This window comes from Oryx dammah, unplaced genomic scaffold, assembly GCF_014754425.2.
Source record: "Oryx dammah isolate SB20612 unplaced genomic scaffold, SCBI_Odam_1.1 HiC_scaffold_19, whole genome shotgun sequence".
Classification (NCBI taxonomy): domain Eukaryota; kingdom Metazoa; phylum Chordata; class Mammalia; order Artiodactyla; family Bovidae; genus Oryx; species Oryx dammah.
In genome coordinates this window covers 62,546,994-62,565,437 of record NW_024070203.1, presented here as the reverse complement: position 1 = coordinate 62,565,437, position 18,444 = coordinate 62,546,994, and positions in this window count along the sequence as shown.

Genomic DNA, 18,444 nt, shown 5'->3' with positions numbered 1-18,444 from the left:
TCACATGTATTCCCCTCCTGCATCGGTCAGAGTCCTTGGAGGAAACAGATGACATACATAAATGGGGTAACTGAAAACAATTTAATTAAGGAAAAACACAATTATTTACAAAGTTGTTGGCAGAGTTAAGGGAAACAAATATTATAGTGAAGCATTCTTCCAAACAACAGCCGGGAGCTATGAGCACCACAAGGCCTGAAGATGAAAACTGGGAGCAATGGTCAGAATACAGGGGGAGTAGCTCTGAGATGGAGCCACCCTGCAGGAGTTGGGCCTTGGTTACAGGGAAGCAGTGATCCTGTGGTCCAGACCCTTCCCTTCTCCCACCCTGCGGTCTTCCTCCAGAAACTCAAAACCACACTGCAGATATCTATAAACAAAGCAACTACTAGTAATATCACTTTAAAAAATAAATTATTCATTTGTTTGTTTTTGGCTGTGCTGGGTCCTTGTTGCTGCTTGGGCTTTTCTCTAGTTGCAGTAAGTGGAGGCTGCTCTCTAGCTGTGAGGCTTCTTAGTGTGGTGGCTTCTCTTATTGTGGAGCACAGGCTGTAGGGCATGCAGGCTTCAGTAGCTGTGACACATGGGCTCAGTGTTGCAACTCCAGGCTCTAGAGCATAGGCTCAATAGCTGGGGAGCACAAGCTTAAGTTGCTCCGTGGCACGTGGAATCTTCCTGGATCAGGGGTTGAACCTGCGACTCCTGAGTTGGCAGGAAGATCCTTTACCACTGAGCCACCAGGGAAGCCCCTGTAAAGTCACTTTTAATTCCTAAATTTTTGTATATCAGAGAAAGACCAGAATATCTTGAAGGATAAAACATTCTTTGACAAAGTAGAAGAAAAACATAACATTTTTTTTACTATGATTTTTATCTTCTGCCATAAGAGTTTTATCATCTACAAACCACTCTATATAGAAAAAATATGAAAACTATGTCTCAGAGAAGTTAGAGATACTGGCCCAGTGTTTAGTTACAAAATGAATGACGAGGGCAAGCTGCAAGGTCTTTCTTTCTAAAGCTAATGATCCCAAACTCCCTAGCTAAGTCTGTGAGTCTGTGTTTGTTTTGTAAATAAGATCATTTGTACACTTCCTCTTTAAATTCCACATATAAGGGATATCATACTGATATTTCTCTTTCTCTGTCTGACTTACTTCATTCAGTGTGACAATCTGTGGGTCTGCTTATGTTGTTGCAGATGACATATTTCATTCTTTTTAGTGACTGAATAATATTCTATTGTATATGTGTACCACATCTTTGGGCTTTCCAGGTAGCACTAGTGATAAAGAAGCTGCCTGCAATGCATGAGATATTGGTTCGATCCCTGGGTTGGGAAGATCCCCTAGAGGAGAGCATGGCAACCCACTCCAATATTCTTGCCTGGAGAATCTCATTGACAGAGGAGCCTAGCAGGATATAGTCCATAGAGTCACAATGAGCTGGACATGACTGAAGCAACTTGGCACTCTGCATCTCTATCCATTCATCTGTTGATGAACATGTAGGCTGATGTGTACACATTGCTATATTTAAAATGAGTTATCAATAGAGACCTACTGTATAGCATAGGGAATTCTGCTTAATGTTGTGTGGCAGCCTGGATGCGAGGGGAGTCTGGGGGAGAATGGATGTGTGTATGTGTATGATCGAGTTGCTTTGCTATGAACCCGAAATTGTCACAACATTGTTATATGGCTGTGTGTGCTAAGTTGCTTCAGTTGTGTCTGACTCTGCAACCTCATAGACTGGGACCCACCAGGATCCTCTATCCATGGGATTCTCCAGGCAAGAATACTGGAGAGGGTTGCCATTTCCTCCTTCAGGGGGTCTTCCTGACCCAGGGTTCAAACCTGCATCTCTTACATCTCCTGCAGTCACAGGTGGGTATCACCTAGGAAACCCTATTCAGCTATATTCCAATATAAAATAGAAAGTTTGAAAAAATAAAGGTAATGATCATTCTATTATAATACAGGTTCTACCAAAATGGGCTTCTCTGGTAGCTCAGATGGTAAAGAATTTCCCTCTAATACAGGAGACCCAGGTTATCCCCTGGAGAAGGGAATGGCTAACCACTCAAGCATTCTTGCCTGGAGAATCTCATGGACAGAGGAGCCTGGTAGGTTCATGTGGTCACAAAGAGTTGGACAAAACTGAGCAACTAACACTTTCACTTTATTTCCTCCAGAATAATTGGTCAGCGACTCCTGTTCCTACCTAAATTTGCCTTCTCACAGTGAGTTAACCTCACCTGAGGCAATTTTATTTTCATATTTCTACAAAAAATATATTCTAATCTTTTTTTCTGTCTTCATTGTTTACTGGTTATATATTTTTTCCTGCTTTTTTCCTTGTGTCTCTCTCTTGGACTCAATTAAACATCATTTTTCTTTTATTAATAATTTCCTTCTGCAAATAAAAATACTCAGGTCTTGAGCATTTTAAAAAATTCCTTAACTACCTGAATATTTTAATTGATATTATCACTTTCTAATCTATTACTGCTTCAAGTTTCTACTTTGAGCATTTCACCAACATCATAAACATTACTTTAAAATTCACAACTAAAATTACTTCTCTCTTATTTCCCTAATCCTTTTCAATCGCAGAATTCACTCTGAATTCTGACTGCACCATTCCGTTGAAGCTGCTTTGTTTAAAATAACCAGATTAGGAAAATTTATTCTCAAACTCTTTTTTTTCCTCTGTATTCATTCCCTAAAATGTGTCTACAGAATTTGTTTTGTTATCAAGAGTATCATTCTTGAAATGTTTTCTTCTTTTGCTTTCAGTAATGCCATACTGTTCTAGTTCCCTTAATTCTCATTCAATTTAGCTGTCCTCTTTGATGTATCTATTCCTATTTTCCTTTTAAAAATGTAAGTTATTCATATCTGTTCTGCACTCTCTAGTCTAACTGCATATTTTTCTGAACAATCTTCAGCAGTCTCCACATTCAGTTCTCATTTGTATAAATGTCATTATCACTCTTTCTCCTAATCATAATTCTTCACTTTCAACAACCTAGTGATAATTCTATTTGTGTGTTTTCTAAAGTATTTTCTTTTGATTATATAATTACAGAAAATATGCTGGAAAAATTTTCTGTAGCCAGGTATTTATTCTCCTCTTGGGTAATCACAGTATATATTGCAGTATTTTAAGGTGCAGAGACATTCTTCAAAAGAAATGATTTTCTTTGATCAAACCAGGTGTTCTAGTGGTTTCACCAGAATCCCTCTCCCTTGCTGTTGTTTAGTTGCTAAGTCATGTCCAACTCTTTTGTGATCCCTGGCTCCTCATCCATGGGGTTTCCCAGGCAAGAATATTCAAGTGGATTGCCGTTTTCCTCTCCAGGGGATCTTCCCAACCCAGGGATTGAACCTGCATCTCCTGAATTGGCAGATGGGTTCTTTACAGCTGAATCACCTAGGAAGCCTCTTTCTTTCTCATAAAATCGTGCTATTTGCCACCAGAAATTTGGCTTCACAGAAAACACACTGTGGGATAGTATTCCAAGTGAAGTTCCAAATTCCAGATAGAATTTCTCTGGATGGTTCCATTATGTTCCCATTAACTAACTAACCTAGTTTCAAAATATTGGTGTTATCTTTCCTTCTGTTCCCAATAGTCTAAACCTAACCACTCAATAAAATTGGTTAATTCTATTTTAACAAGACTCATACAGTCACTCCTCTTTCTTCCCATTTCCATGAATATTAACCTATACTGCAGACTACATTTTGTCTCAAAAACAGAATTTCAAAACATAATTTTTATTTAGTTTTCTTATTTTCATAAGTTTAAGCCATGATATTTTAAATTTCCAAATTAAAATTTTCACTGGTAAAGCTAGTGAAGAATAGAAATAATTATATATATCATACTGACATTTAAAAGAAACCTTCTAAGACATCACTATAATTACTCTAACAAGAAGGATTTCATTCTTCATGGAAGTATATATTAGATTGCTCTTAGGATGCTTAAAATCATAAAATATTTTGATTATCTTCATTAATTAATTAATTTATTTAATAAAACTTTGGGGGTGTTCAATTATGCCTGAGTTCATGACATGTATGGGAATATATAAAGATAAACACAGCTATGTCAGGCCATTATGCACACATGTATGTTTGTGTGTTTATTCCAAGTAAAACAACTGATTACTCTGGAGGAAAACGTACCCAGTGAAAGCTACCAAATAAGTGAAAAAAAAGAAAAAATACCATGTAACAAAGTGCTTCTATTAAATAAAGCATGACATATGTAGGTGACTATGATTATAAGCTATACAAGACTGGATTAAGATATTTATTTATTCTGGACATATATGTTGTGTTTACTATACCTGGTCTCAGGAATACTTCTCTCACCCCTCATTAACATATGCACAGATTAATTGCCACGTTAGGTCTTTTATTCAACTACCTTAATTCCCTCTATGTCTGTGTCGGTGAGGTGTTATATAGAACACAGTGGTTTAGACTTTATGATTTGAAATTGCACAGCATGGATTCAAACTTTTTCCCATTTATTAAGCTAACTTTTAGTAAGAGAAGTTAAAAATTTTTCCCACCACAGCAATGGTAGAAAATATTTTTATCCTAAGAGTTGTGAAAATTAGATTAAAGTGCCTTGAAACATAGTACTTCCTCAGTCAGTGTTATCAGCTATTAAGTATTTATTATCATATCTCATCCATTTATCTCTCAGATATTGACTTTCTGTTAAATTATGTATGTAGTGTATAGTTCTTTTAGCCCACAGATTTCTATAAGGTGCATTAATTTTCTGTTGCTGCTATAGCAAATTATCACAGACTTTTTGGCTTAAAATAATTTAAAATAATATAAATTTTATTAAGCTACAAATGGCTGTGAAAAGAAGAGAAGTGAAAAGCAAAGGTGAAAAGGAAAGATAAACTCATTTGAAGGCAGAGTTCCAAAGAATAGCAAGGACAGATAAGAAAGCCTTCCTCAGTGATCAATGCAAAGAAATAGAGGAAAACAACAAAATGGGAAAGACTAGAGATCTCTTCAAAAAAATCAGATACCAAGGGAATATCTCATACAAAGATGGGTTCAATACAGGACAGAAATGATAGGAACCTAACAGAAGCAGAAGATATTAAGAAGAGGTGGCAAGAATACACAGAACTGTAAAAAAAAGATCTTCACAACCCAGGTAATCACGATGGTGTGATCTCTCACCTAGAGCCAGACATTCTGGAATGCAAAGTCAAGTGGGCCTTAGAAAGCATCACTATGAACAAAGCTGGTGGAGATGATGGAATTCCAGTTGAGCTATTTTAAATCTTAAAAGGTGATGCTGTGAAAGTGCTGCCCTAAATATGTCAGCAAATTTGGAAAACTCAGCAGTGGCCACAGGACTGGGAAAGGTCAGTTTTCATTCCAATCCCAAAGAAAGGAAATGCCAAAGAATGTTCAAACTACCACACAATTGCACTCATATCACATGCTAGTAAAGTAATACTCAAAATTCTCTAAGCCAGGCTTCAGGAAGACGTGAATTGTGAACCTCCAGATATTCAAGCTGGTTTTAGAAAAGACAGAGGAACCAGAGATCAAATTGCCAACATCCACAGGATGATAGAGAAAGCAAGAGAGTTCCAGAAAAATATCTATTTCTGATTTATTGACTATGCCAAAGCCTTTGACTGTGTTGATCACAATAAACTGTGGAAAATTCTGAAAGAGATAGGAATACCAGATCACCTGACCTGCCTCTTGATAAATCTGTATGCAGGTCAGGAAGCAACAGTTAGAACTGGACATGGAACAACAGATTGGTTCCAAATAGGAAAAGGAGTATGTCAAGGCTGTATATTGTCACCCTGTTCATTTAACTTATATGCAGAGTACATCATGAGAAATGCTGGGCTGAAAGAAGCACAAGCGAGAATCAAGATTACTGGGAGAAATATCATAACCTCAGATATGCAGATGAAAAAACACCCTCATGGCAGAAAGTGAAGAACTAAAGAGCCTCTTGATGAAAGTGACAGAGGAGAGTGAAAAAGTTGGCTTAAATCTCAACATTCTGAAAACTGAGATCATGGCATCCGGTCCCATCACTTCATCTCATATAGATGGGGAAACAGTGGAAACAGTGTCAGACTTTATATTTTGGAGCTCCAAAATCACTGCAGATGGTGACTGCAGCCATGAAATTAAAAGACGCTTACTCCTTCGAAGGAAAGTTATGACCAACCTAGACTGCATATTACAAAGCAGATACATTACTTTGTCAACAAAGGTCTGTCTAGTCAAAGCTATGGTTTTTCAGTAGTCATGTGTGGATGTGACAGTTGGACTATAAAGAAAGCTGAGTGCCGAAGAATTGATGCTTTTGAACTGTGGTGTTGGAGAAGACTCTTGAGAGTCCCTTGGACTGCAAGGAGATCCAACAAGTCCATTCTGAAGGAGATCAGTCCTGGGTGTTCATTGGAAGGACTGTTGTTGAAGCTGAAACTCCAATACTTTGTCCACCTGATGTGAAGAGCTGACTCATTTGAAAAGACCCTGATGCTGGGAAAGATTGAGGGCAGGAGGAGAAGGGGATGACAGATGATGAGATGGTTGGATGGCATCACCAACTCAATGGACATGAGTTTGTGTAAACTCTGGGAGTTGATGGACAGGGAGGCCTGGCATACTGTGGTTCATGTAGTTGCAAAGAGTCGGACATGACTGAGTGACTGAACTGAACTGAATAAACATTTCTGAATGTCAGAAGTTCAAAATGGCTCTTACCATACAATGTTGGCCAGGCTGCATTCTTTTTGGAGGCCATAGGAGAGAATCTGCCTTATCTAGACTGCAGAGGCCACCTACATCCTTAGCTCATGGTTCCATCCTCTTTTATCAGTATTAGCAGAGTAATATTTTCACATTTCTCCTTCTGATTCTGACCTCTTCTAGAATGAAACTTGTGATTACACTGGGCCAACTTGATAATCCAGGATGATCCTATCTCAAAAACCTTTATTTTAATCACATCTGCAAAGTCCTGTCTACTTTGTAAAATATTTACACATTTCAGGGATTGAGAAGTGGACATCTTTGGGGGCCACTATTCTTTCTATCATATGCAGGATCGATAGCTTCTGTGTTATTTTTAATTTCTACAGGGCTTAGTGTATATATTCTGCATCTGAGGGTACAATAATTTTTGAGCAGATAAATCAGTAATGGAAGAATGAATAGTGAATAATAGAAAATCTTAGAAATACCTGGATTTCCTTTACTATTGCTGCTACTGCTACTGCTGCTAAGTTGCTTCAGTTGTGTCTGACTCTGTGTGACCCCATAGATGGTAGCCCACCAGGCTCCCCCGTCCCTGGGATTCTCCAGGCAAGAATACTGGAGTGGGTTGCCATTTCCTTCTTTATTGCTGGTACTACTTAATTATTCAAACCAGAGCTTCCTGCACTCTACTAAAGTAGCAACTAACTCTTGGAAGATTTTGGCTTTTCTATCTATTTTAAAAAGGCTTACCTACATATTATAAATCAGTTTGGGACATAGCTCCAATAAGAACTGTGCTCTCAGGACATACTTCCATCATTTCTTAACCTCTCAACATGTATGTACTGTAAGTACAATGGTAAGACCATTTTGAATAAATGATGTGTGTTAGGTGTGTTTCTTTGAGGTGAATGCTGAAGTTTTCATCTTGAGTTGTGATGCTGCTTAGAACATTCTAAGTTGTAATTTGAACTTGAACACCCTTTTCACTTTGCAGTATGTCAATTTTTTTTCTTTATCAACTAAAGAGAGGCACTTAGCTCTAAATTCACGAAGGCTTAATATAATGTGTTTGATGTATCAGTTTAGATGCCAGCCATTTACATAGATTGTATTACTCATTGTACACCAACATCTTGCTTTAAGCTACAGTAAAAGAGCTTTGCATTTGAATGTTTTATTTACTAACTGCTCAGAGTTGTTATTCAATATTCAGATTCTACAGTTTCATAAAGCTCAGTGGAATTTTTGCTCATCCATTTAAACTTTAATCATGGCAAAGCAGTACATAGATAATGATTTATTGGTTCAAAATAGGACCATGAAATGATATGAAAAATGTTCATATCTTGATTGAAATATGAACATTTACAAGGTTATTATATTTAATTCACTTCATGTCAGCAACACAAATAGAGTTTTCAGTGTTATATCCCTGTATTCATTTGCATCACAAACTCTCAGACTGAAGGCTGTTGTCTCAAGCAGTTCAGACAGCTGCAGGCAGAAAACTCTGTATGTGACATTGCTTGTTATTTACATTTTTTATAGATAAATTTAAAATTAAAAATTTTTATAATCAGCTAGAGATATTTGTTTAAAAGAACACTCCCTATACCATGATACTGACTTAAAACTCTCTAACAGAATTGAATTATATAAGAAATAGCCTCAGTGGAATTTTTACTAGGTTCAAACCTGTCTATAGGATGCTTTATTTGGAATGTAGACATTTTGGTAAACATGAAATTTATGATCACATATACAAAAATACTGATAGATGTAGTTACCAAGCAGATTTTGTTTGGTTCCTTAGTTAATGCCTATGGAAAGGAGTAATAGAATTGCCAAGAATATTGTTAAGTATATCCAGAGGCTAACTCTTACTTATAACCCAAAAACAAAAGGGAAAAAACCAAAGCCTGTTGAAAAATTGTGGGAAATTGGACCTGCTTTTGGAGAAGGCAATGGCAACCCACTCCAGTACTCTTGCCTGGAAAATCCCATGGACAGAGGAGCCTGGTAGGATGCAGTCCATGGGGTCGCAAAGAGTTGGAGACAACTGAATGATTTCACTTTCACTTTTCACTTTCATGCATTGGAGAAGGAAATGGCAACCTACTCCAGTGTTCCTGCCTGGAGAATCCCAGGGACGGTGGAGCCTGGTGGGCTGCCGTCTATGGGGTTGCACAGAGTCGGACACAACTGAAGTGACTTAGCAGCAGCAGGACCTGCTTTGGTGTAAAGGAGGTAATCCAGAAGGTGACCTCTGTTTTCCTTTCTTGTTGTTCTTGTTGAGTTGCTCAGTTGTGTCGGACTCTTTGTGACCCCATGGATGGCAGCATGCCAGGCTTCCTTGTCCTTTACTGTCTCCCAGAGCTTGCTCAAACTCATGTCCATCAAGACAGTGATGCCATCCAAGCATCTCATCCTCTGCAGTCACCTTCTCCTCCTGCCTTCAATCTTTCCCAGCATCTGGGTCTTTTCTAATGAATCGGCTCTTCTCATCAGGTGGCCAAAGTATTGGAGTTTCAGCTTCAGCATCAGTCCTTCCAATGAATATTCAGGACTGATTTCCTTTAGGATTGACTAGTTTGATCTCCTTGTAGTCCAAGGGACTCTCAAAAGTCTTCTCCAACACCACAGTTCAAGAGTATCAATTCTTTGGCACTCAGCCTACTTTATGGTCCAATTCTCACATCCATACGTGACTACTGGAAAAACCATAGCTTTGATGAAACAGACCTTTGTTGGCAAAGTAATGTCTCTGCTTTTTAATACACTGTCTAGTTTTGTCATAGCTTCTCTTCCAAGGAGCAAGCATCTTTTAATTTCATGGTTGTAGTCATTATCAGCAGTGATTTTGGAGCCCAAGAAAATAAAGTCTGTCACTATTTCCATTGTTTTCTTATCTATTTGCCATGAAGTGATGCTACCAGATGCCATGATTTTTTTGAATGTTGAGTTTTAAGCCAGCTTTTTCACTCTCTTCTTTCACTTTCAACAAGAGACTCTTTAGTTGCTTTTAGCTTTCTTCCATAATGGTGGTGTCATCTACATATCTGAGGTTATTGATATTTCTCCCAGCAGTCTTGATAGCAGTTTATGCTTCATCTAGCTTGATATTTGAAATGATGTACTCTGCATATAAGTTAAATAAGCAGGTTACAATATACAGCATTGATGTACTCCTTTCCTCTTTTTTATCCAGCCTTTGTTCCATATCTGGGCTACTTGTTGTTTCTTGACCTGTATACAGGTTTCACAGGATGCAGGTAAGGTGGTCTGGCATTGCATTGTTTTAAGATTTTTCAGCAGTTTGTTGTGATCCACACAGTCAATGGCTTTAACATTGTCAATGAAGCAGAAGTAGATGTTCATCTGGAATTCTCTTGCTTTTTCTATGATCCAACAGATGTTGACAGTTTGATTCCTCTGGCTTTTCTAAATGCAGCTTGAACATCTGGAATTTCTCAGTTCATGTACTGTTGAAGCCTAGCTTGGAGAATTTTGAGCATTACTTTTCTGTCTTCCTAATGTTATCTTAAGCACCACTGTGCTATTATAGGTTTTGGGGGATGCTTGTAGTCCTATCAGTTGATGCTGTCACTGTGCTTCTGCAGTGAATCATTCTTTCATTTTCCTTCCCAGTGTTACAGTTCATTATTTTTCTGGAGATATTTAGAACATTTTGTCTCTGGACACTGAAGTGGGCCCTTTGGAAATGTCTTTTGAAAAACCTGAATACCACCATCCCTTGGTTTTCTGAAAAAGTAGCTTACTTTGGAAAACAACTGCAGATGTCAAAAACATGATCCTTACAGTTTTTCAGGGGAACTCTCTCTTTATACCAATCACATTTATATCAATTACAGGAGACATGGGGGGAATCCCTGGGTTGGGAAGATTGTCCAGAGGAGGGCATGGCAACCCACTCCAGTATTCATGCCTGAATTCCTTGAACAGGCAGGCTCCAGTCCATGGTGTTACAGAGTCTGACAGAACTGAAACAACTGAGCACACACACATCTTTTTAATCCAGAAGGAGCCTAATAGAGTAACCAAATGTCACAGTTTCCTCCTCACAGTCCCGTTTTGCCCCTGTTACCTCATATAATTATTAATAGCCCTTCCAGACGGTGAAGTGGTAAAGAATCCACCTGCATTGTAGGAGACACAGGTTTGATCCCTGGGTCAGGAAGATCTCCTGGAGTAGGAAATGTAACCCACTTCAATATTCTTGCCTGGAAAATTCCATGGACAGAAGAGTCTAGTGGGCTATAGTCTATAGCGTCTCAAAGAGTTGGACAGAACTGAGTGACTGAACACATACACACACACCTGATACTCACAAACATCTCCTGATAGGATGATAAATTATATGATCACATAAAACTTAATAGCCTAATACTTAAAATCCTAAAAAAACCTTCATTGTTGAGAAGAAAATGCTCCCTGAACTAAAAAGATTCCTAGAATTTGTGCAACTTTTACTATCCTATTAGAAAAAGAGTCATGAATTTTGAAAAACAATCTTTGAGAACTGATCTATTTAATGTGTATATTGCTTGGTCTAGTCTGACAGTTTCATTAAATTGGTGTAATTTTCTTTGGCAGAAAACTGATTGTATCTAATTTCAGAGCCAAATCTCTTGAGAATCCTAAGCTAACAATTGCAATATGAGAAGCTTATCAACTATTTAAATTTTATGTTAAGGATTTGTTGCACTTAATGGAATTTTTTTAAGATTTAAAAATCTTAGAGAAGAGTGAAATAGGAGACATTTGCTTATAAATTACTATTCTGAGGGAACATTACAAACTCCAACATTAAAAGGATTTTATACTTGTGTTTGCCTACCATCAATGTTCTTGACTTTATATGTTTATTATCATCTAGTAATATGTAGAATTTTTTAATGAAATGACATAGCTGAATTAATATTAATGGTAACCAAATTAAAACACAAGAATCCACTGATTTTGTTTGTATCTGCATTATAGTTTAATAGTGCTGTGGACTTGAGGAAAATAGTGAAAGAACACATGATTTTCCCCCTACAGAAATCGTGGCATCAAAAATAACATCACAGTCACCATAATTAATAACAGTACCTGTCATAGTCCTGACAGGGAACAGAAGTAAATCTCAAATGGGGTATTTTGAAGAGAGTTAGATAAAGGAGCAATTTTCAAAAGTTATAGAGGAAGTGCAGTCAGGTATAGAGAAACCACAAGAGATAATTCAACATTGTGGGCTTGTAACAGAAGGGCTGTATGACCCAGAAACTCCCAGATAGTGAGTCCAGGGAATAATCAAGCCTCACTTTTCCAATTTTACTTCTGGTTCTCCCTAATAGCCGAAATCACCAGAGTCTGAGAAGTCTTACCATACAGACTTCAATCTCCCAGGGCAGGAAGTAGGGTGGAAACTTAGGCAGAGTAGCTCTTTAGGAGAAAATATACGACATCTAGCAAAAACTCTCAGAGGAGGCAATGGCACCCCACTCCAGTACTCTTGCCTGGAAAATCCCATGGACAGAGGAGCCTGGTAGGCTGCAGTCCATGGGGTCACTGAGAGTTGGACACGACTAAGAGACTTCACTTTCACTTTTTACTTTCATGCATTGGAGAAGGAAATGGCAACTCACTCCAGTGTTCTTGCCTGGAGAATCCCAGGGACCAGGGAGCCTGGTGGGCTGCCGTCTATGGGGTCACACAGAGTCGGACATGACTGAAGTGACTTAGCAGCAGCAGCAAAAACTCTCATCAACTTATCAGGACTGACTTCTTTGAACACTTCCTGGATATATATGCCAAGTAACTTTATCGATACAACAATGATATAAAATTGTGCATTTTCCTCTCATTTTATAGATGAAACTGAAACTATTTAAGTAAATTTTTCAAGGTTGTAACTTTACTAATAGGAAAATTTTCATAAAACCCAAATCTGTTTAAAAACACTAAGCACATTACTTTCCTTGAAGGTTTCAGATAGCTGATGCAGACTGGCATAACTGGTGGAACTCTCTCTAGTCCTTCAACACATGGGTTGGAAGTTCTTAACCTGGTAGTTTACAAAGGCTTATTTTCAGCTGGGCAGGGGTTCGCATTGGTGCAGATGGCTTTTAATTGTTGATGCCTGGGTATGTGCATATGCGCTGTCATGTCCCACTCTTTGTGACCCTTTGAACTGTAGCCCACCGGGCTCCTCTGTCCATGGGACTCTCCAGGCAAGAGTACTGGAGTGGATTGCCATGTCCTCCTCCAGGGGATCTTCCTGACCCAGGGTTGGAACCCACGTCTCCTGTGTCTCCTGCATTGCACGAGGATTCTTTACAGCTTAAACCACTGGGTAGGGGTCTTTAATCCTCAGAAAAGAGGCCATTTTGTTATTCAAGCTTGAATGTAGCTTTAGAAGTTTTGTCCGCAGAAGAGTTTCTCAGCCTTGGCACTATTGACTATTAGGGCTGGACAATTGCTTGTTGTGTGTATGGGGAAATTTTCTGTGCATTGTAGTATCCCACTAGACATCAGTAGTACCTTCCTTCCAACTGTGACAATCAAGAATGTCTCTGGATGTTGACAAGTGTCCTGACATTAATTGGAGAATTCTTGGTCATTATTTCTTCAAATTATTCTTCTGTTCTTTTTCTCTTTTTAGTATTTTCATTAAACCTATATTTCAACTTGTATATGTGTCCCACAGGTGTTGGATATCTTGTTCCAGGCTTTTAGTCTTTTTTTTTTTTTTCACTTTTGAAAGTTTCTATCAACATATTCTCAAATTCAGAGATTCTTTCCTCAGTTGTGTCCAGTCTACTAATGAGCCCACCCAAGGCACTCTTCATTTCTTTTATATCTTTTATTCTCTAGCATTTCTTTTTTATTCCTTCTTAGGATTTCCATCACTTTGTTTATATTATCCTTCTGTTTTTGAATGTGGTGTACTTTTCTTTCTTAGAACTCATAGCATGTTAATCATAGTTGTTTTAAATTCCTGGTCTGATAGTTTCACCATTCCTGCCATATCTGCTTTTGGTTCTGATGGTTACTGTCTTCAAACTGTTTCTTTTCTGTTTAGTATGCCTTGTAACTTTTTAATTGAAATCAGCCATGATATGCTAGGTAAGAGGAACTCTGATAAATAGGGTTTTAATGATATGGTGGTAAAATGTGGGGGGAGGGAAAATGTTCTATATTTCAAGATTAGTTCTCAGTCTTTTCGTGAACCTGTGCCCCAAGCTGTGAACTTTACAAGTGCCTTTAGTTCCCCATTCTCCTTATCTGTCTTTGCCTTCAGTAGAACAAAGATGGCTAGAGAGGCCTGAAGTGATAGATTTCTTTTCTCCCAGGTCAATTAGGCCCTGAGGAGCCCCAATAGATTAGCCTCAGATTTTAAAATGTTTCCTTATCAGTAGGCCTTACTAGACGTTGAGGCTCAGTATATGCTTATTGTGATACATCAGCATATGCTAAATGAGACACCCATAGGTGCCATGACAATTCCATGGCTGACCATAAAAGGTCCTAAAGTAGGCAGTGGCACAATTCGTGGATATCCCCACCTTCCTTAAAATAGCTGGAATACGTCTCCCATTCATTAGTCTATGAAATTACCCACCAATATAAAAAATGCAACCCCATACCCAGGTACTTTTTGCCTCTGAGATGGCCCACAGTCTATCTATAAATTATGTACCTCCCAGAATAACTTCTTTCTCTTCTTGCAGGAAAGAATTCAAGAGCTTACAAGAGCAAGCTATGGTGACTCTTTGCCACCCCATGGATTGTAGCCTGCCATAACTGTCCATTGGCATTCTCCAGGCAAGAATACTGGAGTCAGTTGCCATGCTCTCCTCCAAGGGAACAAGAAGTTTTAAAACACTTGCTGTGAGAACTTGGTAGAGCTCCAGGAAGTAAAATGTTGTCACTATTTTACACTTACACTCAAAAAATGTGGTGACCTCCTATTACTTGGCTCCACTTAAATTTTTAATGCTCAGATTTTTTCATGCTGAGCCTCCAACAATCCACAATTACAGTTCAGGTTTTCCTACCTCAGCACAGGTTCCTGAAGCGGTTTCTGCTCATGGGTCTCCTCTTAGTCAGTAGTGATTCTTTTTATCCACTTGTCTGTCTCTCCTATTTTGATGAAAGTGATTTGTCTTTTGACTTCACTTCTCTGACAGATTTAAGAATTGTTGAGTTTTTCAGTTTGTTCAGGTTTTTATTTGTTAGAGTGCATTGATGGCTCCCTTGCATGCTGGAGCAGAAACTGGAAGTCTGGGGACTGCTTTTTTAACCAAGGGTAAATTTCATGACTTTGTGGAGGTGAAGCTAGACTTTACAAATGGCCTGAGATAAATGGCAAGTATGCACAAAGGGCCTTAAGTAAGGCCTGCAGGCTACAGCTTGATAATGAACTCTATTTGGAGTGTGTATGTATGTGTTCACTTGCATGTGTACACATGTGTGTTAACACATGTACACACACATGCACCCTAGCTTTAGCTGATGTGTGGCTGGCAGAGATGGCTTAAATAAAACTAAGGCAAGCATTTAAGCAGGGTTTCATATTGCTGCAGAGTATTAAGAAAGCCTTAACTCCTAGATTTTAGTGCTAGGCATTTTTGGGCAACTTTAGATAGGTGTGGGGGGTGCTCTGCAGAAAGAGAGAGGCAGTGGAACTTCCCTCAGCAAAGCTGAGGGGTTCCGAGGAGAGGTGAGCCTACTGTCTGCCAACCCAGCCCCTCGGCGAGCGACAGACAATCAGACGCGACAGGGGTTCCATCTAAGCAGTTCCACTTTATTGTCGTAAGCTCTTGGTTTATAAAGGCAAGCAGGGAGGGGTTTGCGAGGGACTTTCCATAGTTGCACCAATCACATTAAAGGTCAAATCGTCATGTGCCATCATTATAACAGGAGTCTATGGTGATCACGCACTGTCTACGTGCACAGAAATCAAGAGAGCCAATCAAAAGTTTTGACAGAAAACTTAGGCTGTGCCCTCATCTCTTCCGCCAGGTGCCATCTTAGCTCTAAACCACAAAGCTAGCCCTTCTTTTTTAAGGTTTCCCATTTAGGGCCCCACATCTCCCCCTTTCTTATTTTATTTAAGCCCTCAAGACATTTATATTGATGTTCTGTAGAGCAAGGCTTAAAGCTGTAGGCGGCCAACCTCCAGCTTCACCAGCCCCTCTCACGGCTGTGCCTGTCTTAGGTTGCCCTCCGCTGAGGGTCTTACCCGTCTTTGGCTATCCAGTCACCTATTGGGGGCTAGGCGGAATCTCTCTAGAAGATGGGCATCTAGAACTCTTTTATTTATCTGTCTCGGTTAATCTCTTGAAGGGCTAAATTAATCCAGGGGTTTTGTGGGTGCCCAACGTGGGGCTCCTTTTCCATGACCTGGGCAAGCATAACTATTTTTTGCTGTAAGCACCTATTGCGGGCTGTGAGATTTTTTACCTTTAACATTACAACAAGCAGAATAACAAAAACAAACAAATAGAAGGCATTTTTAAACCAGGTAAATGGACTTTGTACCCAGTCCCATAGATCTGTTGCTCCCTTTTTCACCTGTTAGAGTCTCATTTAACACTGGAAAAGCTGTCAGACAAAAGCTGGGGTATCTCACATCGCAGTCTATGCGTGCCAAAACACTCAACGTCTCGATCACTCTGGCGTGGAGATCCAGCTGCTGTTGGAGCCCCGTTATGGTGGATCCCAGGTGTTCAAGCTGGTTTGAAATCCTTGAGCAGAGGCAGTGGATATGTTGTTTATAACCTCGATGGTCTGAGCTTGTTGAACTCCCAGCACGGATGCTGACACTGTTGTACCCTCATGGTTGATGGCCTTGTGTGTCATTAAACCCAGATTTTAAAGATTCTAAAAACTGTTGCACAGCCGTGGCAATGACAAAAGTCAGCAAAGAGAGGATAGGTAATCCAATGATCACGAAGTGCAGTGTCCACCAGGGTCACCACATCGATGATCTGAAAGGGAAAAAGATAGCCTCAGGAACTTTTTGTTCTTAGGCTCAATATGTGAGTGTCTCTTTAATCTGTGTCAGATTTTGAGATTTGACCTCTCTCTTGTGGTGTAAATTTAAGATTTCTTGCTGGCACCCATATAGGGCTGGGGTCCCCAATGGGGAATATGCATCCGAATCCTCTTCCCATTGTAAGGAGTGGATTGGGCCCCTTCCACTGGCCAGTGATGGGGTCTTTCCATCTCACTTGTATTTCAGGTTCTATTTCTTGGTTAGACCAATGTTTTTGAAAACATGGTATCGGTTCAGTTTTTGAAAAATTTAAAATGTTTAGAGTAAAGAGTGCCATTCCAAGTTGCTGGTGAGGGCTTATTCCCCCTTTTTGTTTTTGTAATTGAGCCTTTAAATTTTGATGGTGGCGCTCAATTATGGCTTGTCCCTGGGGGTTATGCGGGATTCTGGTGTTATGACAAATGTGCCATTGTTGGAAGAATTTCTGTAAGCTCTGACTGATGAAGCAAGGGCCATTATCTGTTTTTATTTGATGGGGAAGGCCCAATGTCGCAAAAGATTGTAAAAAATGGTTTTGAGCATGTTTTGCTTTTTCTCCTGTGTGGGCAGTAGCCCAGCAGGCATGAGAGTAAGTGTCAATAGACACAAAAGCATACTTAAGTTTTCCAAAAGGAGAATAATGGGTCACATCAGTTTGCCACAGCACATTGGGTTTTAGCCCTTGAGGATTTACTCCTGGGGGCTGTAAAGGCAGTACTTGTAAATAAGGAAGATAGGATTTACAAGTATGTATAATTTTCTTTAATTCTCTAATAGGGATCTGTGGGAACCTTTTATGTAGCCCTCTCCAATTTATATGAGTAAGATCGTGAAGATCATAGGCATCTTGTAAGTTACAAGCTTGGATTGTAAGGGAGGCTGCTCTATCAGCCAGGGAATTTCCCATTGTTTTTCTGATTTTGAATTGGGGGTACCTGTATCAGTGACATGCTCCTCGCTCCGTGAAAAGCAGAGCTTGAGGGCCAAAATGATCAGACAGAACGTATCGAACCTCTCGCTGCCTAGCAAGGGTTTGTACTCGATCCCAAGTGTCCCAAGATAACCGATTGGCCGAAGCAACCCAGGGGGCCAACCGTACAATGGTCCCCCAGACCTTAATGGCCTGAGCGTCAGAAACCTCAAGTCCCCTGATCATGCGCATATATCTCAGTGCCTTGAGTGTAGGCTCATCAGATTTCCCAATGTTATTTCCCATGCTGCCGAGAGAGAATAGAAAGAAAAGTCACTGAGGACGACCACCAAAAATCCTACCGGGAGTGGTGGCGGCCAGAAAGCTGGGCTTGTGGTATGCTTTTGGAACTGTTTAATGGGCCTGCGTCATTGCACAGTTTTCTTGCTGGGGGCGGGCACCCTAGAGGTTTCTAGCCCGTTCCGTGACCCCCTTATCCTGTCACAGGAGTCTTTAAGTGGCAGGCCCCCTAATGGTCTTTAAGTGCCTGACCCGTGCCCACAGGGAGATTCTAGGCCACGTCCTCAGTTAAGAAAGATTAAAGGGGAGTTTCACCTGGTCGGGCTCTAGTTACTGAGGTTTACCTGTTGTGGGGCCTTCAAAGTCCGCCAGAGAGTGGCCCTAGCCAGGACTTGTCAATTGCCTCCACA